Genomic DNA, 26,420 nt, shown 5'->3' with positions numbered 1-26,420 from the left:
ACCTAAGGAAATGACATGGCTGTCAACATGCCTGGCTATTTGTATCTAGGAGTCTCCAGAAGTGGCAGAATCTGGAAAAGATGGAAGTGCTTGCTAGTGTCATGGCAGTGTCCGTACACTCACACGCACACCAGCTTTGTGTCTCACTGAGCTCTACCTTCCCTAACAGATACTCTTTGCCAGATTTGGTGTATGGTCACCACCACAATTTTTGGTAATGATTGTGGCATGCGAAGGATGTGATTCAGCAAGACCCTAAGGCGTGTGAGTGACTCACTCTTAGCATATTTGCATTCCCATTGATTTGAATGGGCTACTAAGCATCTGAGTTGAGGTAAACACTTGTCTGGGTAAGCCTAGGAATATGTCTTAAACTCTTGAATTGGAGCCTGATAAAGGGTAAGTACCGTTTTCCTTTATAAACTTGTTTCATCATCATTTTCAGGGAACAGTGAAACCAGCCTTCCTTTAGTTTCCATAGGTGACTACAGGAAATTACTGCTTTAGGGTAATAGAAAGCAAATATATATATATATTTTTTTTATCACATTGCCTTGGAACTTTACCAACTACAAGCACAATGTGGGGCGGAGGGAGGAAAGTCTCACATCCCATTGTCTGAACAGGACTTACTGTTCCCCGTTCAACATCACTGTATGTTTTTCTAACAGCGTACAGATTCATCAGATAGAAAGCTGCTTTCTGCCAAAGATGATGCACATGTTTTTGAGTGCATGGGTAGTGAAGAAACTGTCATTCACATATCACTTGCCTGTTTTTTAAGCACTTCAGTAATCATTTCTACCTTGTAGTTCGTGGATGCTTTGCAGTACTGAAGACTGAATTGTATTAAAATCTTAGCCTAAAACGTTTCAACAAAACAGTCTTCCTATAGGCATCTCAAAATGATGTATAAAAACGTTCGTGCATTTTTTTAAAGGCATAAGACCAATGTTGAAGACCATAAGACCAATTTTTTGTCTAAAAAATCTCTAGCAGTCAGCTTTTTTGTGGGAGGTTGCTGATGTCTGGTTTTGCTCCTCCTAGGACGTGACAAAGTGAAATGACAGGAAAACATTTATTGCCTCCATTCTGAAGTTATTTTAACCACTCACTGTCTTCCGAAAACAGAACAGAGTTTCAAGACCATACAAATATTATTGCTAAGCTTTAAATGCCCTGAAAACAAAGACAGGCTAAAGCAAACAAAGTGCACTGAGGAGAAGCTATTTTTATTAGGATGTTAACTTCAGCAGCACTGTGACAGTGTGTGTCACTGTGTAAGCATCAAATAGGAAAACATTCTCAAGCTGCCTCTTCCTGTGTGATATTGAAAGAAAACGGTTTAAAACTTAACTCTCAGAAGATTGTTCCTCGCAGGTACAAAACGTGTGTATTCCACAGCCTCTATAACCCCAAGGCAGTTTGCCCGAGGTGCTATGTAACAGGAGTCACTGGTTAGTAAGTAACTTCAGGGGCCTGCATGGAGAAGAGCAGGTAGTGGAGACAGCAAGCTTCATTTTACCTTTGAGCCCTTATCGGTGACAAGTTTTTCTTAGCAATTGCTCTATTCTTATATTCTTATTGTTATTCAGTTACATTTCCATCTTGGCACAAGCTGTTACAGAGACAAACCATCAGCACTGGTTTAAACGTTTTAAAAGCTGTTTCTTGACCTTCTCAAGAAATGCAAGTGACAATTTGGTAATGTCCTAATACCAGCATGACTTTTCTGCAGCTGCATTTGTCACGGCAGTAAGAAGAATTGAAGAAAGAGCCAAAGGGGGAAATCTGCCTTAGCGCGCCTCACAGGTATTTTGGATCTGCATCCTTACAAGGCAGTGGGCAGTCACAAATGTGATTGTCTCTGTCTTGCGTACATCTCTGTTGACCAGGTTATGTTAGCAGGAAGAGTGACTCTCTTTTGTCCTCAGGAGATCATTGACTTTTGAGACGAATGCTGTTCTTGTGCTGTTTTGCAGTGCAGCACAAGCGGTATTTAAAAAAGAAAAAGTTGCAGTGATTTTGATCCTCCCCGCGCTCTCCCACAAAAACTGCTGCTTTCTGCATTAAGTTTTGGATTACATTAACTACTGTCAGCAGTAACCTCTGAAAAATAGCCTTCTGCTGCTTCTCTGTAGGCAATAACTGGCCCTGATGCACTGCACACGTCTCGGTGCTCAACAGCCCGAAGTTCTGTGAAACAATTTGAAGTGACCTCCTGTGAAAACAGCAGCTCTGGTTTTAGGACAACAGCATTACCATAATATTGTTTTTACTAGCTCAAGGTTCAATTTCAATGTAATAATAAATAAATAAATAAAATAAATAAAATAAATAAATAAAAGCCCTGCTCACACAGCTTCTTAAAAATACAGTGATTTAAAAAAGACATCGCATAGATAGCAGCTATTCCTGTTGAGGGAAGTGACTATAGGCCATGCAGACTCCTTCTCCCATAAATGAGGAAGAAGAGAAAGAGGGAAATGACAAGAATCAGACACTGCTGTCCTGCATGACGAATTTGGCACTCAGCTTTATGTAAGTGGACTGATCTGTTCCTTATGGGGAGGGGGCGTATGCAGTAGTTTCAGGTGTACCACAGCTGGCAGTTCCTTTTCTGATGCACTACTGTTGAAGTTGTGATAACCAAGGCTATTTTTGTCTAATTATCATCTATAATGATGGGGACAACATTAGTGTGCCTTCATTTTAGGATAGGGCGTGTAGATTACATCAAAACAGAAGTCCCCTTGGAAAAACAGCAGTGAATTCCAGTCATTCTTATGCTAAATATTTAACACAGTCTATAATATAAATAATGTTGTCCTGGAATCGCACTGTCCAGACTACACACTTTTTGGTCATTTGAGATAATCTTAAGCAAAACTGTGTGAGCAGGCTTTGGGATGAGTATTTCCCATAATCTTTCTTGCCTCTGCTTCACATGGGAATTTGGCAATGAGTCAGCCCCGACCAGGTACGCTTGACCTGTACAGCCCTGAGCAGTCTCTTTTCAAGTAACTGGTTTGTCTAAAATATTCTTATCCCCAGCTTCCTTGCAAATTACTAGTTAATATTGACTTTAGTTTTACCTTCTGTTTAATTTCATGAAACAGTGTCTTGAAGCTCCTTCTTTTCATCATACATTGATTTGCCATAGGATACTATGTTGTGCTTCAGAAACTAATTCTCAGTATTTTAGTGAACTGGAAATTCGATAGATTAATGGCTTTCAAAACTGAATTTTATTTGCAGCTAATCCAGCAGATTTGTCTCATGTATATAACCTTTAATTAATAAAAAAGTGATTCTGAAAATGTAAATGAAATTACACTGTTAAGAGTTTTACTGAACTATACTTTACAACTTACTTATTCTAAAGAACAACTTTTGGCTGCTTATCATTTAGTTTTAAATAACCTTGGCATGCACTGCTTTACCAGCTAAAGGCAGGAACTCGATCTTGTATTTTTTTTCCTTGGGGAAGTCCACAATAATTTAATTAGAGGTATCATGGAGGCTCATCTGAGTTTCCCATCGTGTTTATGGGATTGAATTTTCAAAAAATAGATGTAGCTATAATGTGGGGATAATGTAATAATGTTATAATGTAAGGGATAACAGAAAGGAAGGTTATCTGTGAGAGGTGGAAAGATGTAAATAGTCTGAGTAAAATCAAGAATTTTCGAGCATAATATTTATTCATTTCAGTTACGTCAAAACTGGAATCAAACTTGTTTCAGGCTGTCTTGCTTCCTCTGACATTGACGGTCTGCTAGTACTCTCAGTAATTACTGCTAGCCAACCCAGCCATTGTACAAATTTCTCTCTACTTGTTTACTAGTTCCAACCTCTCTTCCATTTCCAAAAGATAACGGGATGTATTCATAATGATTACTCTGTCCTGCTGCTGCTGCTATAGCTCTATCTCAGTGGAGTTACTTCTGTTTTAAGTCATCACGTGAGATTGCAAAGTCATACACAGCTGAAAAATAGCAGTGAAGCAGGGCCTCCCCATTTCTCTTCATCTCCTCGTGGCTTCCAGTTGTGTGCATTCACGTGACCTGTCCCTCCGGGTAATTTCACTACTATTCATCTCAGATTTTCACATTTCTTGTCATTTAGACCATGTTATGTGTGAGCCTGTGCTTCATCAGTGTGTGTATCAGCTGAAGTTTGCTTTCTTCTCCATAGCTGTTTATGCTTAAGTTCGCACTCCTACTTCTGTCATTAAAACTGTAATTATCATCCAACTGTGTGAAGCATTTTCAGGCATGAAAATAAAGCTGTAGCACCTAGAAGTACTGTCAAATGGTTGTAGTTAAAGATTTGGGAATCAGGCCATTCCCTAACGTTACTCATAATTCTTCTGGCACCTCTTTATTTCCTGAAGAAATAGGGGGTCTTTAACATGCTTTTTCATTGTAGAATACAGTGGAACTAATAATAATAATAATAATAAAGTAAATTATGGGGAAAAATAATTAAAAAAAAAAAAACTTCAGTACATGACAGCACTTTAAAGAGAGGTGGTGTACCTTTACTACTGATAGGACCCTGAGGGCCACCATCCAGCTGCTCCCTCCAGTTCCTACATACATTGCTATCAGGCATGAGAGGACCAACACAGCTAAGCTTAAACCAACTCTTCTGTGAGTTAGCTGAGCTCCCTAGACTGTGAGCCAGCTATCAGTAATTTTAAGTTTGAGATTGCTTCTGTTGATTTTTAGATTTTGCTACTGGTACCGTTGATTTAAAGGAAAACAAACAAGCATAAAAAAACAACCCTTTCATAATTTTATTTCTGCAAGCAGTATCTGTGGTGTTTGTTTTCCCTGACAGTGCTTCTTCTTCTCTCCTGTCTTCTCTGCGGATGTTCCTTTTGAGGCTTGCGATCTGTGATAAAGAAGGGATGAGGCTATCCAGCATCCTCCCTCATCCATTCAAGCTTAAGTTACTGAAGCATATCCACAGTAGCTCATAGCAACTCCCCTTTCTACTGTTGAAATTTCAGACGATCAGCTTCTCCCAAGTTATTCAAAACAGGTAGCCAGTAACTTAAAGACATTGGAACTAGGCTTCCCAATTCCACCCACTGATAATGGAGGAATTGCATTTGTTTAGCATTTGTCATTTCCACTTCCATGTGTAACAGAGGTGAAAGAAATGTGAATTTCACCCCAGCTTCTGACTAAAATGCAGCTTTAGCAGAACTGTTTCTATTGCTCGTCTAGGTCTTGGTTATACATAAAGGCTGCCAATCATCCAAGTAGAGATTAAAAATTGGCAGGGACTAACTTAAAAGATACTGACCTTCATTGTTTTCCTTGTCTGTTCATAGATTCTTTCAAATAATGTCAGGGACAGTATCATTATTTTTTTTTTTCCATTCTATTTGAGAAGAGGGTGTAAAATTCCTCAACGTGTAAAGAGATTACATTAAAGTCAATATTTCCTTTTCAGCAAGGTGGGTCAGTTCTGGAATTGATCCAGTTTGCATTCATAAATATAAGCCTTTAGAGGAATTTTCAATCTACTCCACCCAGCCAGCTCACACAGCCTTGTTTAATGTTTTGAACCCTGCATGGCTCCAGTGGAGAATATCCCATATTTATTGATGCAGAGCCTTTCTGTGGTTGTGACCAAAATTCTTTGTGCTCAGCAGTCTCAGCCTAGTCATGCGCTGAAGGAAGCAGCTGACTGGCCCTTCCCCCTCTCATCATACCTTTTTTACTATCTTATCCTAAAAAAAAAAAAAAAAAAAAAAAAAAAGTCTCTCAATCCTATAAGATATGTAAATCCAAAACCTATGTTCTGCTTGCTTGTATTAAGAAGTGAAAGGCTGAAGAGGAAGTGGTGTGACAGCAGTGTAAACTGTACATGTGACAAATCATACAATGCAGTAGACAGTCTGGGTCATATCCTTTGGTATAAACTCTAAATGTGCTATTTCAGTAACTAGTGCTACAGAAAAGATTCCACAGCAACAGGTGTCTTTAAAAGGCAGGAAGGAACGAGAAACATAAATAAACCCAAATCAGCCAGAGAGGAAGAAGGCCATGAAACAGTCTTCATCTTTTAATATCTTCCAATTTGAATCTTCTCCCATTCCTGCTACCAACAAATCTGGTGTGTTTCAGATCCTATGAAAGGGCTTTTGGCTGCTTTAGACAGTAAGACCAACAAATTGTGTTAAAAGCAAATAACAACAAAACAAAAGAAGAAAAAAAAAAAAAAAGAAGAAAAAAGTTCACCCACCAAGAGTTTTCCAATGGATAAGCTATAGTAGCATTTGCTAGCTTTCCAAAATGAATGAAAGGTCTACAAATCATACTTGTATCTTTCCATATTCCAGGAAAAAAAAAAAAAAAAAGAAAAAAAAGCTGTGTGGAACAAATACTTCAGTTGTTGCTGCAGCATCACACCCTTTTGCTTATGTCCTTTGATGTTTATGTAACCTTAGCCAATGTAACCTACAGCCAGTGAGAAAGGTTTTAATGTTTTTCCCTAAAAATGTCAGTGTGTATTTAAAAACAAACAAACAAAAAGCCTAACCTTTCCCTCAAAGAGTCTGACTCAAAAACTTCTAAAACAAACTTCCCTAAAATCTGTATCTTGTTTTGACATGTTTCAAAGAATAATAATCACGGACTTCTTTTTAAACTAATTTCCTGTCAATATTTACACTAATGCCATATTTAAAATTACATAGAGTAAGTCACTGACATTAGTACTTTTGCTTCAAATCCTATGCATATGTCTATACATGTATATATGCTGCTCATGTGGGGGAGTATGCATATGTTGTTGTAAAGGAAGGAGGGTAAGAATTGTTCCTTGGAAAACAACAACAAAAACAAAGCTCAGATATATTTTCCCTTTATGTCCTTTCTTATGAGTAAAGAAACTTTCCCATGGTCCTTTTTGGTTGGTGAAAAACCAACCAGGCCTGCTTTGAATTATCATTGGAGTTTCTACAGATAAAACCTATTAAAATTTTAGTAAGTAAGTGCACCAAACAGGCTTAAACAAGATCAAATTCTTGAGCAAGAGTTTAAAAAAAGGCATATATAGTCTCTACTAAAATTGTTGTTTTTATATACTGCCTTGAAGTAAATAAACTTGGCCTTTAAATTCAACGTAAACAAGCCAAGAAATCCCCCAGAGGACACCACTGTCTAGTTCCAAGCATGAGCTTTAATCACAGAATCACTACTTGCTGGTAGTGATACTTAAGCTCACCTGGATGCTTAAACACCTTCGTTTATGTCCTTGCCCAATGCAAAGTTTTTCCTGCATCAGTACACAAGCTGAGCGTCCTCTTACATAGCCTGAAAATGAGTGCATATCAAACAACTGTATTGAATATTGAAAGTACAGGTAAATCTGTGCAATAAAATTAACCATGTTAGATTATATAATATGTTGGTAAATTCAAAGCAGAGGAGACAACTACCAACAGGTCATATTCTGAGATCCAGATTAGGAAATTATGTAATGAGGAAATAAAATGTCTTCTGTAAGATTCTCTGATATTTCACTTAAGCAGTTCTTGTTAGCATTACTTCTAAGTAAAGTCTCCTGTAGTAGCTCTTCAGTTCCAGACAAATTTGGTAAAATCTCTCTGCTTGGCAGGTAGGCTTTGCCCTGTTAGCCATTTTCTACCTCCTCAAGGTTAATTCTGCCACTTGTTATCTCCACGAAACTCCTTCAACAAGCTGAATAATATTTATAGGTCATCTTCAAATAAAAAAAAAAAAAAAAGCCATTCTGACTTTAATTCATTCTGAGAGCCTGAATCAAAAACAAGAACAAAAGCTAGAAAGGTGGTCCAAAGAACAGGAAAGGAAATAGATAACTGCAAAAAACAGGTATGCTAGCACTCAAATTGCCATAAATTCTGATAAATCTTTGGAACAAGCTTAGAGATGATTTTGAACAAAGGAGGAAGTTGATTTTGCAAGCCACCATCTTGGCTCTTCTTGAGACATCATTATTTTAAAAGCAAAAAAATGGGGTTGAGCTCTTCAGTTAAGAAAAAGCTGAATTTGCCAGACTTGTGCTTTAGGGGTATAAAACTTAATTTTGGTAACAAATGGCTACATTTTGTTCCCACTTAGTAGATCATGTGTCAACACCTTCAACTAATAACTTTCTAAGCAAATCTGTCCTGGTTAAAGTTTTTTGTTGTTGTTGTTGTGGTTTGGTTTGGTTTGTTTTTTTCCTCCTCATGATTATTGTTCTTAATCCCCAGAGAATATGTCCAAGACTCTTCCTTTTGCTTACAGTCATAAGTAGTACTGGGATGTAAGAAGTGAAACCTTCTGCAGAATTATCAACAGGATATATGAACGTAAGAGGAAGCAAAACCTAAATTCTCCTTTTTAAAATTAAAAATGACTAAAAACTTGCTTCTAAACAACGTATGTACATGTAGGCATACGTAGATGCTTTGTATCCCCCACATAGAATTGGGTTTTACAAAGGGAGAACAGGAAATCAGTATACGGGATCTCTCAAATTCTGTCCAACCTTGCACTTCTCTTTAGGCCTGCATCTTGTAGCCAAAACAGAACATTATGTTCTGTTTCTTCCTTTATCACTTCCCCTGGTAACACAGTTAGCTGACCTAAACTGGGTTTTGATGACCAACCACATCAGGTCCATGGGATACAGGAAAGGGAAAGAGGTCCCAGCACTGAAGCTGGAGATATGTCTCCAGACAGGACCTCATCTTGAGAGGAGTGCTGTTAGAAGCCCTCCTCTGCTTTTGCAGCATTGTACCATGAGCCCTTGGATGTTACTTGACAGGATATATTTCTATCCTGCAAATCAATGGGAAATGCAGAAGCACTCAAAAAGTCCCATGAGAGAAGAGGGAGGAGGAATTTAAAAAAAAAAAAAAAAAAAAAAAAAAAAGTTCTAAAAGTATAGCAACATATCATTGTGTTCAATGCTTAAATGCTGGAAAAAATAATCTGGATCTGCATGCATTTGTTGTCCAAAGCTACAAGCACTCCTGCAGTGCTGGCTTCCAGCTCTTGTACAAGTTTCCCTGCAGCACAGAAAGTTGTCCCACGTGCTTTACAGGGAGGCATGCTTCTCATAGTGATGCCTGATTTAATAGTTCTTGTACTTGCTTTGTGAAGCTAAGATGTAGAAACTCATACTTTCTTTCATTTAAGTATCCATGCACAGGCAGTTTGTGTACTAAAATATATGGTTAAGACCAGGAAGAAGTAACCTAACTGCAAGGTCAGTGTACCTTGCATCTAATGACTAATGTCAGAATCAGGTCTGTATTTTTTTGTTATGTACAAAAATGCTGAGAGAGAAAGGAGTACTTTTGAGGCAGAAATCATTCAAATCAACATATAAATAATCTGATGTGCTGTTTTGATATAGGGCTTTGTAATCACTTTAACGGTCTCCAAACCTTGACTTGAGCTGTGATTGTCAAAATTTTGGAACAGTGATTGGGAAGTTTTTGGGCTGGATTTGGGAAGAAGAAAAAAAAATGAAAACAAACCAGGGCATTTTGAAGAAAATGAGGGGGGGGAAGTGTAGATTTCCCCTCCTTCCAGCCCCCCCCCCCCCCCCCCCCCGCCCCCCCGATAAACACTAACAAGCGAAAAAAAATATTGGAAAAGATTTGAAATTAGATTCAGATTAGACTGAAATGTGATCAGGACATGAAAGTGATGGGGGGGGGGGGGGGGAGGGGGGAGGGAGAGAGGGGAGTAATTGGGAAAGTTCAGTAAAGATTCAGCCCCTCATACCAAAAGATTGGTGTAGCATAATGCACAAAGCTGCTGCGGTCTTAGGCCAAGAAGTGTTTGATCAGCCTACATCTTCATTCGTCTGTTACACTGTCTGCATTATAATGAATATTCATAAGTTATCTGGAAAAGTTCATTATGTTTTTTGTTTTTGCAGTGTAACTTGAGTTTTATGGTTATATGGGATTTGTTTGTTTGTTCTGAGTCTTGCAGATACCAAGTCTTAGTTTCTAAACTAACACTATTGATCCTTTGTATTTTTAGCATTCTGAACAGTCTTTGTGTTTTAGGGATATGTCACCAACCAGAAATTCACATAATGACTTTGGGAGGCCATCGGGGTGGATAACTGCAGAGTAAGACTTGGACTGTGGGTAGGATTAGGTTCTGGCCCTGCCAGGCCAGACCTAGGGCAGCACTGGTGTGAGACATCAGGTTTAACAAAGGGATGAGTTTAGAAAGGATTACTTCAACTCAGTAATGTGAGAGTCTGTAAGAAAAACGCGTGCCTCCTGAACAAAACAGGGTGTAGGTTTGCTTACAGCCTGAAGCCTGATATGCAGCAGTTATTTTTGGAGGAAAATGTGGTGGAGATTGTATGCAAATTTCTCAGAAAGAAAAAGGAAATGGCTTAAAGCATATTTAAAATGTTCCTACAACAGCACTTCAGTCTTTGAATACATCTTCTATAAATAGTCATTACAAAATAATCTGCTTTTCTTGAGAACAGCAATTCATATGAAGGGCTTCTGTATGTTCTGTGTTCCAAGATGTCCACTAAACCCTGGGGTTGTTCGGTAAAGGTTTTAATTTGCGTAGGTATTACAGGTATTTTTGGACTCTGCCAGTTGCTGGCACTTTGTCAAGGGACCAAGCGTGTTGTGCTGAGGGGCCACCTCTCCAACGAGGGGCCATGTCCGCCGCCCAAACGCGCAGGTGCTCGTTTTATTTTATCAGCAAGCCTGACAGGACTTCAAGGGTTAAGCGTATCGCGGCAGCGCTCTCCCCTTCTCGGAGAGGTCCCCGGGTGCAGCAGCCGGGGCTGTTCCGCGGGCAGAGCTCCGCTGCGGGACACACAGCCCCGTCTGCCCGGCCCCGGCCCTCGGCTCCTCGCTCGGCTCCCGGCCGCGCCGCCGCCCGCTTGAGTGATGAGCGCAAGGCGCTGCGGGGAGGGGAGGGGGGGAGCGCTACGCCATTTTCGTAGCCGGCGCTGGAGCAGAGGACGGGGGGAGCGAGGCGGCGGCGGGGGGAAGGGGACGAAATGGCCGCGCATTGGGTGAAGCGCCCTGCGGGGCCGCTCGCGTAGCGCAGCCCGCGCGCTGCGTAGGGGCGAGTGTGGCGGGCGGGCGGCCGCTTTGGCGTAGCGGCGGTTGGTGAATAGCGTGGCGGCGGCGGCGGCAGGAGCTGCAGGAGGAGGAGGAGGAGGCGCCGCGGCGGTTTGGTACCGAGCGGAGAGGGAGATGCACACGGCACTCGAGTGAGGTAGCTATAAAACCCCATTTGTTTACATTCCCTCCCCCACAAGCGGCCGGCGCGGCGGTGAGGGTGGCGGCCGGCCCCGGGCCGCCGCCGGCGGGAGGGTGCTGGGGGGGGGGGGTGCGGGGCAGCCGGTGCCGGGAGCGGCGGGGGCAGCTCCGCCGCCGGCACGCGGGGGGGCTCGGCGGCGCGGCCGGCCCGTGACGTGGCGCAGGGACCGTGGGGGGGAGCCCGGCCCGGAGCCCCCCGCGCCGAGGCGGTGGGGTCGGGCCGGCGGCGTTGGGGGAGCCGGGCCGGGGCCCCGCGGGGCACGGAGCGCCACGTGGAGGCCGAGGGGAGGCGTGAGGGGCAGCCCCGGCCCCGGTCCCGGTCCCGGCCCCGCCGCACAAAGGGGCGCCCGCAGCCCCGGGACGCGGAGCGGGGCCGTGCCTGCGGAGCCGCGGGGGGCTCGGCGGCGCTGGAGTGGGGCAGGAATGGGGCAGGAATGGCTGCGGCGCCCTTAACCCGCCCGGCAGCCTGAGCCAGCGCAGGTAAGAGCCAGGCGGGTGAGGAGCCGCCGCCGCGGAGCCTACGCGGCCATCGCCAGGCAGAGCAGGAACCGGCTCGGGCTCCTCGCCTGCCAGTGCTTAGCCCGCCTGCTTCCGAAGTACGTGCTGAAGCTCTGGAATAAAGCCATTCTTTCAAATTCTCGGTGATCTTTTGTCTTTTTTTTTGCCTTCTGTGGGGATTTCGCTGTCTGCTGGTTCTTGCCTCCTGATGTATAAACAGTTGGAGTTAGAAATATAAGCACTTATTTAAATATAAGCACTTTATGAGTTGAAATCATTCTGGTTTCTGGCACTGAACGTTGTATGTCTCTTAAGTAACAATTTTCTTTCTTATTTTTTTTTTTTTTTTCTGTTAAGAGAGAATGTCATACCCTAATAATGGGGGAGCCTGTGATAGGTGAAGCCTGATACAGCACTGAGAAATGCGCAGTGGAAGGCCTGGGTAGTTTTCAAAAATGTGGAAGCGATTGTCTAATTAACAGAAGTAATTCCGGGGGAATGTGCCAACGGGTATGTTCTAGTATGCGTTCGGATAGCAGTAACTGATACTATGACATTAAAAGAGAAAATACAAAAAAAATGGGTACTGATATATTTTAAAAGAGAACACTAAGATTTTGAACACACCTGGATTTACTTAAGAATGGGCTTTTGGTTAAATGTGTAGTGGAGTAGGTAATCTGTGCGGATTGGTGAGACGTACTGCTCCAATTTCAAAGCAAGAGTTAGGCTTATTAATGCTTACTTCTCAGGCTTATGCTCTGGTAAATGTAAGACAATTATTTGAAAAAGTTCTGTGGTTCCCAAGAACTAAAGAAACTATTACGACCGTAAGCTTTCCTAACTAGGTTTTTGTTTTAAAGTAAACCTTTAAATTGGTGTTGTGCTGCAGCACTTTTTAAACTTCCAACACTTTCATACTTGGGAGAAAAAAAGGTACGCAGCCATGAAGTCTGCTTAGAAAAGAGACTAGATCCTGTATATAGGCCACGAACAAACTGTATACATTCAATGAGATCAGTGGTAGCAGTTCTGTATGGAAAAATGTACCTTCGTGTCCACAGAAGATGATGTGGAAGGATTGTACACAAATGCCTATCTGGAATATGCAACATGAAAGGAGATTCTGCCTAAGTAAAAACTTTATCCAAAACAATTTGGTTTGTTTTAAAGAATATACTTTGCTTTCATGTAGATCTTTCTGTGCTTTCAAGGCTGGCTGAAAAACCAGGTACTTAGTTTGGAGTATGTATCCACACGGAATCAGAAAACATGCGGAGAGACGACAGTTGTGGTATAAAAAAGTGGTACAAATAAATTAACAAGATGAGCTATTGTATGTTGTTTCTCCTATTACATAAAAAAAAAATAATAATCTAGTAAAGCAACATGGCAAATGGGGAATGTTCCAGAAAATTTATTCTATGCAAAAAAGCATGGATCCTTATGATTACCTTTGTCTACTCCAATGCTTGGTCATGCTGTGATCTGAAACTAAGATTTATGTGACGCTGTAACAACATGTATCTTCTAACATAGTATCATGGAAAGTCAGCAGGAGGATGTTAATTGCGTATGGTACTTAAGCCCTACATATTAATAAGCTGTTCCTTTTGAATCTTTAGTAGGACACCTTGGTAAGACACAAGCTTTGTGTAGTTTGATTTGGACAAAAGATTTACGTACATGTGTGGCAAAATGAATACATATAACCTGGCATAGATTTTCTTTGTGGTCTTCACCAAATAAATCGAGCAACTCTAATTTAGATACATTCATAACACATTACCTGCAGTGCAGTAGCTGGTCCAAGTAGGAGGAAAATTTTTAAGTAGTTTGGATGTGTGTGCTTTCACCATCGAGTGTTAATGCCATTTAATCACAGTGTTGCCAGCTGTAATGAGTTCGTTCTTCTCTTGTCACAGTTTTTACAGAAATGGAAGTTAATTTGAATATATAAAGGGCACTTCATAAAACCAGTCTAGTTTTGGAAACAGGATTTTTTTTCATCAGATGGGATTACTAAAACAGAATTGCACAAACCATTTGAAAGTGAAGCTCCATGGAAGTTTTCTTGCAAGTTAAGATTTGGTCCTTAACTGTGGTGAAACTTAAAGATCGTGGCATCTTCACAGACTACAGTACAGATTAGAGGATGGGTGGACATAACTGTGTGTGTGAGCAATGAAACTAATAGCAGAACAAAAAAAACTAATTTGATTTTCTTCACAGTTTAGCTATTGATTGTCAGAACACTTGTTATTTTACAACGTTTCATAACTGTCTAATGTACCCTGACTTTTTCCTTAATGCACCTAAAAATGTCCTTAAAAGTTTTGAAGAGGGAAAGCCAAATTGCAGTTTTGTCTTTGTCTGAATGGATGCTTTTCATAGAAATGAGTTTTAGGTGCAGAGTCTAGAGAGTACCAAGAATTCATGCCTTTTGAGAAGCAATTTCAGTTCTAATTTAAAGAAAATCAGTGTAACTTCCTGTTTTTCTGTAAAAGTCAAACTTAATTTAGAGGGCAAACATTTTACATATAATTTTATTATATAAAAAGTATCCATATCTGGGGGTGGGCATCTGAGGTTATCTTAAATAAAGACTTGTTAGTAATTTTAGCTTTCTGATAAGGGCTTGCTGATGTGGAAAGAATTTAGGTCTTTTTTAGGTAATTTTTAAATTGCAGTTGAGATATTATTTAAAGTACACATAGTAGTGTGTGATGAGGAAATACGTGCCAGTTAGGTGAAGCTAATAATAATAATAATAATAAATTAATGTTCAAAAACTGATCAAAATGATGGAAGCAGTGCCCTGCATGCACTGAAATCTCTTAAAGGAGAGAAGGAGATGCACTTGATCAGTTTAGCTGTTCAGAATGTTCTGTATGCTGCTGCTGCTTCAGTATCACTCTTCCATTTTTTTGATGTAATAGCAATCAGAGGAGTAAAGAAGAAAGGGGGAAAAAAAGATAATTGTTTTAAGTTTGCTTGTATTTTGTTACTTCTTGTGATAATCCAAACATTGTACAGATTTTAATGCCCTGGAGCTGGAAGCCAGCATGAAAGACTGGGAAGATGATGGTTTCCTGATGTCTGTCTCAAAAGCTTATGAGAAGAAGGGATGTTGAAATGATGTGTGGGGTGTTGTACCCATGCTGGGGAACATGCTTCATTACATCAGAAATGTTTCATCTTCTAGGTATCACATTGTGCTGCCTCATCTTTCCATTTTCTGACTTGTCCCTTGCTGCAGAGGAGGAATGACTCAGCTGCTGCCTTTTCGATCTCAGCTGCTGCTGGCCTATGAGCTTCATTCTTACCTGGCTATCACATTTTCTATAGCTTGATACTTTCCAAAGCAGTAGGATGAGAGTGAAGAGAATCATCTGGTTTTGCTAAGGCAAAATTAGACTGCTGCAAAAACTGATGAACCTGTTACAGACCTTGCACTTCATTGTCTTTTAGAGATGATGAATGTAGGTATTTATGTCTGTCAATATCAGTCTATGAGAACAAAATGATCAGAGTAAGAAATATTCCTAAATAGATCTTGTACATCACCTGGCTAGGTTCATTTTGCTTTAATCCAATTTGCGCTCTCTTCCTTTTTTTTCTTTTTTTTTTTTGCCAAAATTTTTGGCAGTTTTTGAAAATTACTAAAATGAATCTCCAGGTTTTTTTTGTTGTTGTTGTTGCGTTTTGAAGAGCATTCCTAAGATAAAGTTTATTTTCACTTCAAAGGAATGTATCTGTTCTGCCTCCCTCACATTTTTTGTGTTGGCAGTCCCATCTTCAGTATTACCAAGTACGCATAATATGTGGGCTGTTAACCAGAGGTGAGTGAGAAGGATATAAAGTTCTGAACTGTTAAGAGGTGCTGAAAACTATAACCTTTATCCATTTGATTCACTGTTTGAGTGACAAAGAGACTTAATTTGTCATTGGTATTAGGTAGCTAAATCAAGGCAGAATTGTGGTAGTCTGCGTAATAACGGGAGATAGGGAATAACTATGGTCATGTCTGAAACTCATAAATCAAATGAAATCCTGTAAAAGCATTCACGTAGCTAGACTTCTTGTAAGATAAAATGCCTGCATAAGGTACAAACTCCTCAGAGTAAGCATATACAAAGGAAGTTCTGTGCAAGATTGCAGGATTTGCATGAAATTACAAATACACTGCTCAACAGAGACCTTGTGCATCAAATTTGGTTTCAGTGTTTCTGCCTGCAGGTTACTTCAGAGTTCCCAATCACAGCTCCTATTAAAAAGACCTCTGTAATAAAATGTGTTCCAGATAGGTGCAGTCATATAGCGTTACATGTGAAGAAGCATCTCAAGATTAGTTGGCCTGTACCACATCCATAAACTGATCCTTGTGCATTTGTTACAGCTGTATTTTATCACCGTAGTATGATGATTATTAGTGGAACAAATAATGCTTTGATTTCTGAAGGGTAACTGAAAATGATGATTGATCTACAGCTGATGATTGGATCTCTATAAATAGTTCCTCTTCTGACCAAACCAACTGCTGATGACAGCATGCAGTCATACCTACGTTGGAGTATCAAAGCAAAACAAAAGAAAAATATGCGTAGTCTTCTATAAAGTAGTCTCTGATGGGTGTTACTCGATGTGATTCTTGATGTGGATCTTTTGGGGAAGTAATAGTTACATCTTTAATACTGATTTGCAGCGTAAATGGTACTTAGTGGTACTAGATACCAGGATGTGATGCTGAGTTTGTTACAGTAGTAACCATAGGTCATTAATCCAGCAGAAAGTTAGATTTATCTCACATAGTGAAATAGCACAACCCAATGTTTCCTATAAGGGGTAACAGCAAGCAGGTATGGATCGTTATTAAGTCGTGCCGTGCCACTAGAGGCACGTCTTCGTTCATCCCACATACAGAGCACTACAGAAGAGCTTATTTACTGTCAAGTGGAATATTGTACTCTGTTTTAATGGATAATTACATTACTTCTCAAGGCACTGTGTCATTTCTATAATCTATTCTTGTAAAGAAAGACCTCTTTTTGTGAGGCTCCACTACCTTGATAAGTGCTCTCGGCCCATGAATTGCAAGCTGTATCATTTTGTCCATACTTACTGTCCATACTTACTGGCTACTTCTGCTTGCAGATCTCAGAAGCACTTTATTGGTGACCTGAACGTTTGTCTATAGAAAACAGTATCTGAGCCTAAAATTGAATATCCGAATTGTATTAGCTTATATTAAAACATAAGAAATCTGGTACTTGAGTGTACTCCAAATAATATAGTAGTCTTGCATTGCTACATTTTCAAAGTAAAAATAATAAAATAATCCCCATTTATGTAATATCTGTTATGATGCATAAACAATATAAACTTCCAGTCGTTCCTGTTCTGGGCTGTGTATGAGGCAATCGGCTGGCTGAGGTGTTGTACTGTATTGACAGTGCCAGAGTTCTCAATGCCTTTGTATATTGCCATTAACTTCAGTATGATGCAGTAGCTGTATCAGGAACGAAGTGTAAAATTTAACATTTTAGTCTAAAGTGCCCATAGCTAACTTCTTACATTCTAGAGTACCGTTCTATCTGCATGTTATCAAAGAAAAATGGCCTAAATTGCCTTGTGCAATTTCTTTTTTTCTTTTTTTTTTTTTTCACAATTACTTTCTTTGTACGACAAGTCAGAGATTGAAGTATGTAGAATAAGTTTATGCATCTGCATCATGCAGAGTCCTAGCAAAAGTTCATTCTTAGTGTCTTAGGGCAAAAAAATCTCATTCTGGCTTTTGATAATCAGGTGTGGCCTGTAGTAGGGAGAAGCATGTGAGAGTTTTATGCTGACTCCTGAAAGATTGGATTAATATGAGATGTTTTACTAAGAATGCAACAACTATAGCAAATTACTGTTACTGCTAGTTTGTGTCAGACTTTGTGGTTCAAATGAGTTGCAGTAAACAGGCTAGGCAATGTAAAAATAATTTTACCATCTTTGAGCAGCATACATGTACTTTGTCTCCTCCATAGAAACCGCTAGTTTGTCAGTGCTAGTTGGCTACAATAGTCTAATGAAGGAGTGTATCATGGTACATTTTAGCATTTGATGCATGAGAATGCATCTCATAGTCTGAGTGATAGAATTTAAGGCAAGACTCCCTTAAAAAGTGTCTGGATTTATTAGTTAAATGTTTTTGTTGTTGCTAAGTAAACTATGGACAAATCAAAACTGTGCTTTGGAATAAGACAACATACTAAAGTTGAATTACTAAAACAGCAATAAAATTGAAAAATACAGATTGCCACTTTGGGGGAAGTTTTGGAAGTTTATACAAATTCATTTACTGGAATTGGCTTATTGCTGATTGCTAACTATAGATTCAGAACATGGGCATGAGAGAGGCAAAGGATTAATTACATTTTATAAACTAGATATTCTCAGTGGGAAACAGTGATAGGAGTACATTGTTCTTAAAATGAACATGTTTTAACTATGAAAAATGTTTTTTGGTTGTTGTTGTTTTTTTTTTTTCCAAATCGGTGGCTTTATCTTAGCAAATACATCATGTAGTGGTTCCAAGCAGTGACTGAGTAATAGTGAAATACTGAAATGATACCTCAGTTGCTTTGCTACATTCTAGTCTATGCATGTAATTTTCTTTCTTTATTTATTTTTTTTTACTTTTCTTGACAATAAGCAAAGCGTGATTCTTAACTTTCCTATTTGACAGTCCTATTACCAGTAATATACTTCTTAAATGTTATATTTACATTATAAAAGTTAAAGCTGGATACTAGCAAATACAGGTAGTTTAATCAGAAATCTATAAACAGTGTATTTAGCTTATCAGACAGGATAATATAGGGGTTGGGGGGAGAGAGAAGTATTTCAACCTTGGGTGAGCAATTGGCTAACGGGCAGGGCCCAAAGGGTTATGGTAAATGGGGCTGCGTCAGGCTGGCGGGCAGTCACCAGTGGGGTCCCTCAAGGCTCCATTTTAGGGCCGGTACTTTTCAATATTTTTATAAACGATCTGGATGTAGGAATAGAAGGTATTTTGAGCAAGTTTGCTGATGACACCAAACTTGGAGGAGTTGTGGACTCGAATGAGGGTGGAAAGGCCTTGCAGAGGGATCTGGACAGGTTGGAGAGCTGGGCGATCACCAACCGCATGAAGTTCAATAAGAGCAAGTGCCGGGTCCTGCACCTGGGACGGGGAAACCCTGGCTGCATGTACAGACTGGGCGATGAGACGCTGGAGAGCAGCCTAGAAGAGAGGGATCTGGGGGTCGTGGTAGACAGCAAGTTGAATATGAGCCAGCAGTGTGCCCTGGCAGCCAGGAGGGCCAACCGTGTCCTGGGGTGCATCGAGCACGGCATCGCTAGTAGGTCAAGGGAGGTGATTGTCCCGCTCTACTCTGCGCTGGTGCGGCCTCACCTCGAGTACTGTGTGCAGTTCTGGGCACCACAGTATAAAAAGGACATGAAACTGTTGGAGAGTGTCCAGAGGAGGGCTACGAAGATGGTGAAAGGCCTGGAGGGGAAGACATACGAAGAATGGCTGAGGTCACTGGGCCTGTTCAGCCTGGAGAAGAGGAGGCTGAGGGGAGACCTCATCACAGTCTACAACTTCCTCGTAAGGGGGTGTCGAGAGGCAGGAGACCTTTTCTCCATTAACACCAGTGACAGGACCCGCGGGAACGGGGTTAAGCTGAGGCAGGGGAAATTTAGGCTTGACATCAGGAGGGGGTTCTTCACAGAGAGGGTGGTTGCACACTGGAACAGGCTCCCCAGGGAAGTGGTCACTGCACCGAGCCTGTCTGAATTTAAGAAGAGATTGGACTGTGCACTTAGTCACATGGTCTGAACTTTTGGGTAGACCTGTGCGGTGTCAAGAGTTGGACTTGATGATCCTTAAGGGTCCCTTCCAACTCAGGATATTCTATGATTCTATGATTCTATGATTTATTTTTCAGGACATCAGGTTATGAAGTTTTCCCATTTACTGGAGATTTTTCTGGTCTGTAACTGTCCTATAGCTGTAGCTAGATTTGGGTGCCAAATACAGGTTTCAATGCCAAACAGCCTACGTATCAAAGTATTTCAGTTTCATAACCTGGCAGTGAGGTGGCCTGCTGGGAGATTACACGTTATTCTTGTGAATAAACAGCGTAAAAACCTAAATGACTGTAATGAGTATCAGAGGATTCCCAAGAAACTGGTGTGCCTCTAGAAATACAAAAAGTAAAGCTTCGGACTTGTTAACAGATCCCACAGATGTTAGGTGCCTTAGCTGTGGGAACTATGGGATCAAAAGTTTGTCTGTTCACAGAATTATGCTCTCAGTTTATTTGTTTAATATTTTTAACTGAGCTACTTTAGATGTTGAAAGTAATAATATATTTTGAGGGGTAGACGGACTGCAGCTGTCCTGACTCTTAACAAGCTCTTCAGCAGATTTTAATAAGCTGATGAGTATCAGTTTGATAGGTTTCAGTCAGTTTACCCTGGTGGTTTAAGCTGTCTCATTCTTTGAGTCTGTTTTGTAGTCTGTTAATTAGTTAAATATGTAATTTGAACTACAGTAGTCTTAATTGGCTCAATTTTGTAGAAAAGATGTTCAACCATGATCCCATATTGTGTTTACTTTGGATAGCTTTAATATGATCAAAGTGAATTACTTTGTAATATGATTATGATGTGCTCAGCAGACTATGGAAGAGGGTGATGATGTACTGTCAATTACAGTAGCAAAAGGAGAGGGAAGGAGGGAGGAAATTTTTACCAGAAACTGCTGACTCCACTATCCATGGAATACTAAAGCATGCTCCAGAAACTTATGCTTGCATTCTGCAAACCTTAAGTATTTCTGAAGTTGAACTTGTGCAGTAATGGTCACAACCTACTAACAACCCTTTCAATTTAGTCCAGTTTACATTTGATTTCAGCTAATCAGTGGAAAAAAGCATAAAACATCTTTCTCAGAGAAATTAGATAACCCACAATTTCAGTGATATGGCCAAACCATTTCTGTAAGTTGAAAAGTGGAAAAAAAATAGTATTTATGCCATCTTTTGCATAATATAACTCTTGGTAGTTTGGAAGGTAGTTTTCTTCCAAAATCCTGGATTTGTTTTGAGATGCACTTACTGATCACTTGTGTTAAATGTTAAGAGACAGCAAATAGCTCTTGTTTTTTTGGTTGGTTGGTTTGGTTGTGTGTTTTGGTTTTTTTAAACTGTTGACAGCCAAAGTGTAAAACTGGAAAAATCACAAGAAGTTGGTTCACTTACTTTTATACATTCTTATTAACTAAAATTGGCATGTATCAGGTGATTGGCAAGATGCGTCAGAGTAGTGGAGTTGTGATAAAATGTGTTGCTTTACAGGAGTGGGTTATAGAGATTACAGAGAGCCTTGAGAAGTAATAGATTTCATGTAAACTGAAGAAAGCCCCTGATGGGAGGGGGTGGAGGTGGGAATAACACAAACAACAAAAATGAAAGACCTCAGTGATTCAAGGAATGACGCAGGAAACAGTAATGTCCTAATGATCCCACTGAGAAGAGTGGTGATTTCAGATCAGCAGTTAGTCCAGAAAAATCCTTACGATTAAAATCACAGTAGAGAATGCATGGTGATGCTCAAAGAAGTGAGAAGGGAGCCTCCTTTTTTAGGAGAGGTACAAGAAGAAGAAAGCACAGAATTACAGTTACTGTAAAATATTAGATCAAGTGCAATGCTGCACAACATAGCCTAGGCTAGGTGTATCTAATTATAAAGTAGTTTTTCTAAAACCGATAGCGCTGTCTTTCTTTTCACAGTTCCTCTCCTTATCTGTGTTGCTGTCAGAATGTACATGCACTTGGAAGGTGATGGACACAGGGAAGGACATATAGATAGTATTTTTAAGACTTAAGTTCTTGCTTTCGGTTTTTATAAGTTGTTAGGCTAAGAAGACAATTGGATTCTGCTTCCTTTCCCCTTTTTTATATCTAATCCTGCAATAAGAGTAAGAGTGGTTATTAAATCCAATTTTATTCAGTCATTTGGAGTGGGATGGAAATGGCACGCTTTGATTCAGCTGGCCACATACTAGGCAGACCCTCATGTTGAAATGTGTACAACTATGTTTTGTCACAGGTCAGGTTGAATGTTAATTTCGGATATGCTGAGATGTCTTTACAAACATTGTCTCCCACAACTGTTCTTGAGCCAAGTGACTTGAGATGTGTGTGGTCCCAGGAGTCACCCATTTTCTCAAAAATTTCCTTCACACCCATGGGACAAAGAATTTGTTTTCTTACCTAAGGAAACAGTGGTCGCTCCTTGGTTTTGTACTGGGAATCAATTTGCTAAGAAGAATTTGAATGTCATGTTGATGTAGGGTCTTAAAAAGGTCTGTGACGGTGGCTCATTAATTAAATTTCTTACTTAGAAGTACAGATTTTTATGAATGGTATATGTTGTCAAGTAAAAGATTTGCAACCTTTCAAATTCTAGAAATGTTCATTAAGTGTCATCATCTGCCAGGCATTGATCTGGCTGAGCACATGAAAAGAAACATGCTTCAGTCTGAACTTTCAAGGGAGATTCGAACTTGGTAGCTTTTGTAAATTAATATTTCTGAGGAAAGTGAGAGAAGTCCTCAGCTTAACAGTAGCCATGCTTAACTCCTTTTTGGATCATAGCTGTGACTTACTTTTTAAATGGTAGTAATGTAGGAACTGAACACATATCAAAGATACACCTGTTAACATTAGTGCAAGTATTTTAACACACTACAAGGATGGGATGGGTGTGGTGGTTTCAGTTAGAGTAAGAATAAAAATGGCCACTGGTCTTAGCGCTTTATAATAAACACTATTACATTCTGTGCTGGGGGGAGAGTTGGAGAAACTAATTCAAAATGAGTTTCAATATGAAACTTGCCCACTGTTTTTTGAGAAAGCCAGTTGTGTTTGTGCTATAGCCAAAATACTCTGTTAGGCTGCAAATCAACCAACTCTGTAAGTTGGAGTTGCCAGCAGAAGCAAGATTGCTCTTCTTTGTGTGGTCTGCAGTGTTTGTGCAGCTGCACAGCGAACCAGATAGGAAAAGTAATCTGCCTTGAAAATAATCTTTTTTTTTTCCTTTTTCTGGGCTGTTTTTCGGCAGAATCTAATTGTACAGCTGCATAGTGAACAGATCAGCAAACAAATGTGCTGGTACACAGAAATGGTTTTAGGGGAATGAATGAACGAAACAGTGGGGGAAGTCAGGACTACTGCGTTAGGGGCAACACCATCTTAAAATATTTGTTGAACTTCAGCCATAGCTCGAACAAAAACATTTGCTTATTTTCAGTGGAAAAATAAAATCCTAAAATGCAAACATATCTTGTTAATTTTTAAATGTATTTAATTTTTGCAAGCAACAGTATCCTCATAGGAGCAAACTGAACAACAGAATGTTGACAGCAGATCCAGCCAGTTCCATTATATGTTCTGTGCATTAGTAGATGTGCGGTGTATATACAAAAGGCTGAAAATTAGTTCTTGCGTAAGCAGAAATAACACTTAAAAACTTGAACTGTTTTGATGGGTTTTATGTTATTTTGGGCTCTGAAAAGAATCCTGTGTTCAGCAATTCATTGCAAGTAGTTGTCCTTCTGAAGAAGTCTATCAAGTTGTTTTCCCTTCAAAATAAAATAAATGCCCCTTTCTGGACAACTGAACTAGTAGATAGATCGCTACTGTGGTAGGTTGGGATCATTGTCTAGTATCTTTGGGATTTGATATCTCAAATAGTTCACATTTCAGATTTTGAAAAGGTGTTCACAATGTGCTTAGTTATGCATAAATGCTTTCTGTGTCTTATCTGGTATTAACTTGGCAAATATGGCTTAGATCAACTAGGTAATGGTCTGTTCTTAGAGCGAGCCCCTCCTACTAGGCTGTAGGTTTTCGAATGAACGAGTTTTACTTATATCCGCAAACCTGTTTCGCTGAATTTGAAGAGGGAAGAAAATACAGGAGATGGGTGAGAATGAAAGTTAGAGATAGTTAATTATAACTTCTTACGTATGTAAAATGTTTTCCTATTTGTATATTCAGATGCTAACGTCAGCAAAAGGCTAGTATAGCAAAGTGACAATATTATTTAAGTGCTTTCATGGATTCTTAAAGTGTCACTAATAGCAATATGTTCATTTCTCTTTAAGATTTTTTTTTAATCACTGACCTTGAAAATGAGTACTAGATTCATTGCTTAAAAAAAAAAATAGGAAAAAAAGGAGTTAGATTATTTGGATTCTTCCATTCCAGCTTTTTTGGAACAGCATATTAGTATGGACTGCTGCAGTTAGTGGAGGGGTGGTGGAGAACTGCAGGCATCTCTTCTGCAATTAAATTGGAGTAAATATCTGTGATATAAGAAAGAATTCTAAGTTTCTGGAAGTGTAACAAAAGTGTCTTTATGTAGTCAATAGTTTTATTTCAAGCAATATTTATCTTGCATCTGAAAATAAATATACTGTTGTTACTCTGAGCAGTGGTTAATGGAAACAAGTGATACAATTGCTTAAATTTCCAGTGCTGAACAAAGCGGATGTCTTAGTTTGGTTTGCTTTGTCTTTGTTTTCAGCGTTTGTCCATCTCAGTCCTCTGGTTTTAGCTGAAGTGCGTGTTTGGTATTTTTGTTCAGTGTGAAATTTCTGGTCGCTGGTGAAGTCCTGTTAAGGCACTTCAGTCATAGTGGCATTCAAGCTGAGTAACTAAAATCCTGAATATTTTTCAAAGGGAGTTTCCAGAATCTGATCGTCTGCAGTTAGAATGAAAGGGCCAAATGGAGAGAAACTAAAATAAAATATTTGGTAGGGCTGAAATCCAGTATGTGTGTTACAAAAATGTTTCCGATTACTAAAATTGTTGGGAACAGACAGGAGAAAGGAGGGAAAGAGAAAGTTGGGCACTTAAACTAGATACTGTTATACACTAACAAAAATGCCGTGGTATGTGGGTTGCAAACACTAAAACACTAGCTTTAAATTTTCGGCTGAGTTTGAATTTTATGTGAACTCATTATTGGAAGCAAAGGTTGCTGTTAAGTAAAGCCTGGCTATCAAACTAGTTTTCTGGTTTCAGTAAAGCAGTTAATGAGAAGTAAGCAAAAACGTCCCCCCAAATCATGTTAATTCCAGGTTTTAAATGACACCTTGGGGAAAAAATAAAGTGCTATCGGTATGAAGTGGAAGAACAGATGAAATAGTAGGCACTGTGAAGAAGTTTCAGGAATTCAAGGGGAACTGAGTGAAAAGCCTCTAGAAATACCCACTTTGATCAGAAGCATATTTAATGGAGGAAGTGCTACAGGGAATTGCTTAGCATAGAAATAGTGTGAGTTTTCCATACAGAGAAGGTAACTTAAGTTGATGCACTGCTTGGGTTCTCTCACCTCGAGCCTTTGGTTTACAAACTGCGTATATGGATGCACAATCAGAACTGCCTGAATGGTTTACTTGCAGTGGTGAACGAGGAGGCGAGGGGATGCATTTGGCAGTACTGTTTGCATTTACTGGAATGCCAGTTGGTATGGCAGGTCTATTTATCTTACCCACTGTAGATGCACACGTTAATCATACCTTTGAAGCCTGACGTGGTGTGGGGTTGTCCTGTTGCCTGAGTGCATCCTGGAAGCCTTCTCTTGCTCTTCTTCACAGTTCAGTGCAACACAGTGAGTGCTGTTAGTTCCCACTGAGGCCTGTGGGTTCTGGGCGCTGTCGTTTCTGACCCAAGACCAGCTGGGAGATGTCTTCCCTGTTGGGTGCCTGGCCATTGAGTTCCCTCAAGGAAGGAGGGGCGGTAGCGGGAATCAAACAAGTGCTTGAAATAAGGCAAAGGCTGGCAGCAGTAAGAGCGGGAGTTTTTTTCAACTTTGTAGCCTTTTCCTTGAGCTGCCTTCCCGTGTTCTTTTGTGAGGATTCAAGAGTCTTAATATGCTTATGCTGAGATCAGCTATACACAATTCTGTGTCGCTGAAGTGTATCGAATTTGGACTTCAGCTTTCTGGTATTTTATACGTGTGAACATTGCCTGACATACTGCCTGATGAGAGCCATTTACAATCGCTTAGATGTTAATGAAGCATGTGTAAAGAAGAAACAATTACTCCTATTAGTTCTGTCTGAGACTTCTTAGGATGGCTAAGTATGTTTTGTTAGTGTCTTCTTTTAACAGAAGGATTGAAATAGAAGATACAGAAAATTTTTAGAAGATTTAAAAATACCGTGCCAGGGTTCTTATTAGTTGTATTGAAAATAGGCATCTAAATTGATTTTGAAATAAGTCTGATAATGCTCAGCTCTTGTATTTGAGCAGTGAATCATGATCATAAATTACAAATGATTTTAACCATTAGGGCACAGAAAAAGGTACCATTCAAAGCTAAATACCACAATTAGAGATGCATGACTGAAATTTCAAAGTAATGTATTAGTAGTATTGTATGAGACAGTCACATGAAAAAGATCATGAGGTTGTGAAAAGGATTATGATCATGCTTGCCATGCTTTAGTCATGAATTTATTGGTAGAAATATTTTAGTCTGGATAGTGCTTGTTTAAATGGGAAGA

The 26,420-nt window shown here is 39.8% G+C and overlaps 1 protein-coding gene across 6 annotated transcripts in view; it reads left to right on the top strand.

The window, feature by feature from the left end:
- Positions 1-26,420, top strand: part of SLC39A10 (solute carrier family 39 member 10) — a 76,753-nt gene that overhangs the window by 9,614 nt on the left and 40,719 nt on the right. The window contains exon 1 of one of the 6 annotated variants that reach the window (XM_084289022.1): positions 11,126-11,264. The exons of the other annotated variants lie outside the window; for them this stretch is intronic. The gene's annotated coding sequence lies outside the window, so the exon portion shown is untranslated. Of the gene's footprint in view, positions 1-11,125; positions 11,265-26,420 lie in introns of those variants that run through there. 6 annotated transcript variants of the gene reach the window in all.

This window comes from Netta rufina (genome assembly GCF_964035555.1).
Source record: "Netta rufina genome assembly, chromosome: 6".
Taxonomy (NCBI): domain Eukaryota; kingdom Metazoa; phylum Chordata; class Aves; order Anseriformes; family Anatidae; genus Netta; species Netta rufina.
This window is presented reverse-complemented; position numbering and strand designations above follow the sequence as displayed.